Genomic DNA, 2,853 nt, shown 5'->3' with positions numbered 1-2,853 from the left:
GTACCTTTCCCAATTACTCCTTATCCCCTCTCTCCCTCGCCTTTCCCACCGCCAATAACTATACATCTGTTTTCTCCTTCTGAAAGTTCAACATTTTACTATGATCTTTCTTTCTTTCTTTATTTCTTAGCTTCCACTTACGAGTGAGAACATGCGGTATTTCTCTCTCCGTGCCTGGCTTACTTTACTTAACATAATTTTATCCAACCTCATCTATGTTGCTGAGAATGGCAGAATTTCAGTCTTTTTTTGTGGCTCAGTTTTGATTTTGATATGTGTATCTGTGAATTTGCATATAAGTGACAACCCTAAATATACATATATAAATATATTTATATTCATGTTGTTCTGTTCTACACATGTTGACATGTGTTCCACTGTGTGTATAGACCACATTTTCCTTATCCAGTCATCCTTTGATGGACATTTAGGTTGGTTCCACATCTTGGCTATTGTAAATTGACCTACAATGAACATGGGATGCAGGTATCCCATCAATATGAAGATTTCCATTCCTTTGGGTATATATCCAGAAGTCATTTCCACTTGTAATGTGCTTCTAGACAATTTTGCTAGTTTTTCTAAAAAAAACACTTAATTTAGCAAATTGTCATGGGTTGAGTGAATTAAAGAGCAGTAATAATAAAGAATTCTTTTTGTAGTAGCCAGCACTTATAAGTGATACATTAAGTATATTTGATTTTGTTAATTGTATTTTGTTTTGTTATTTTGCTCATATCTCTTCTTATGTTCTCTATAATATCGATTCTAATTCTTAGCTTTGATCTTCTGTTTCTAAAACATATTTAGAGGGGGTTTAGTTTCTATTAAAGATTATGTTTCAGATTTTTGGGTGCAGTCATTGATCTGAATCTTTTACATTTTAGAGTCAAAGATGACACACATTTTGAGTCCCAGCTAATTAGTTAATATCAAGTCCTTCCTCAGTCCATGCTGTCATTTCATATTTTTTAAAATCATACTGTTATTTTTGCATATAGTTCTACTTTATATCAAACTTGTATGGAGAAAAAATGTTATATCTGCCTTCTCTTTACAGTGATATTCACAATTATTATATTACCTTATCTTTATTTTAGTGATTTTAGTACACACAGATCAACTTTTTATACCTTGATTTTCTCATTCTTACCTGTATTTGTTTCACCTTTGTTTTCTTTTTTTGTCTGTATGGAGGGTTAAAAAATTATTTATTAGAAGACCTTCCAAAGCTTTTACACACATAAAAAAAGTTGTGATTAAAATTTCTGAGTTTTAATCTTTTTCTTTCCACCTCATTAATGTGGCTCCACTGATTTGAAAGAATTAAGTGTTTCAAAGAAAAGTGAAGCCATCATATTTTTTAAGATTTGCTCAATGTGTAACATTTTGTTAGGTCATCTTTATTTCATACTATATCTTCCTTTTTTTATAACATTTATCCTTTTAAAATAAATCTTTAAAAGTTTTTTTTTTTTTGGAGAGGACCTTTTAGTAATAAACTCTTTCAGAAAAGTCTTTGCTTCTGAAACACAGTGCCCCGGGGTATAGGATTCCAGGTTGATCACGATTGCCTCTCATAATTCAAAATTATCGTTCCACTGTCTTCTGACTGTTATTGTTACGAGGAAGCAAGATGTTATTGCAGTAATTGTCCTTTGTGTATAACAACCTAGCCCTTCCTTTTGCTTGCTTTTAAAATCTTCTCGTCGATTCCACAATCCTCTGATTTTCATTATGATGTCTCTGGGTATGGATGAGTGTTTATTACTCCTGTTTGGGAATCACTGAGGAGCTGTGTCTCTGTGTCTTTAATCAATACTGGATCACTATCAACTCTTTTTTTTTTTTTTTTTTTTTTTTTGTCCTTTTTGAGACCGGCCGCACCGCGCTCAGCCAGTGAGCGCTGTGAGGGCACCGGTCATCCCTATATGGGATCCGAACCTGTGGTGGGAGGAGCGCTGCTGCTGCACTCCCAGCACCGCACTCTCCCGAGTGCGCCACGGGCTCGGACCACTATCAACTCTTATACTCATATATTTTGAAAAGTGCATGTTTTCCCTTCTTTCTTTCTTCTTCTGGTGTATATCATAATATTTCTTGCTCTCTGCTCTGTTTCAGTTTTCCTCACCTTTACATTTCCCATCTCTCCTGTCCAGTCTCTTACCTTGTTGTTTTTTTTTTAAATAAATTTTTGTTATGTATATTTAAGATTTACAATATGACATTACGGGATACATATAGATAGTAAAATATTTACTATAGTGAAGTAGACTACATATCTAACATCTCACATAGGTTTTGTGTGTGTGTGTGTGTGACAGTAGTAGCTAAAATCTACTTATTTAAAAAAAGTCCTTATTACAATACAGTTTTATTAATTTTAGTCCCCCTGCTGTACATTAGATCTTCATTCCCCTCATTTCCTCCCCCTACACCCAACAGGGGCAACACTGTTTAATGCTCTATCTTTGTGTATTTGTGCTTTTTTCCCCCTGGGTTTTCTTTTTTTCAGACATGTCATCCAGTGTACTCTCTTCCCAAATGTGTCCTTTCTTCTGCCTACCCCGCTCGCTGATTGATTTTTTTTTTTTAATAATCAATTTTACATTCTTAATTCCTGAGATGTGCTGGACCTGGAGTTAGGTGCAGTAACCGGATGTACCTTTTTTTTTTGCGACCGGTAAGGTGATCGCAACCCTTGGCGTGGTGTCGCCTGCACCGTGCTCAGCCAGTGAGCGCACCAGCCATCCTTATATAGGATCCGAACCCGCGGTGGGAGCACCACTGCACTCCCAAGCGCTGCACTCTCCCGAGTGTGCCACGGGGCTGGCCCTCAGATGTGACTTTGAA

The sequence above is a fragment of the Galeopterus variegatus genome, unplaced genomic scaffold (assembly GCF_000696425.1).
Source record: "Galeopterus variegatus unplaced genomic scaffold, G_variegatus-3.0.2 Scaffold5520, whole genome shotgun sequence".
Taxonomy (NCBI): domain Eukaryota; kingdom Metazoa; phylum Chordata; class Mammalia; order Dermoptera; family Cynocephalidae; genus Galeopterus; species Galeopterus variegatus.
The sequence above is the reverse complement of the archived record's forward strand: the minus strand, read 5'-3'. Positions refer to the sequence as shown.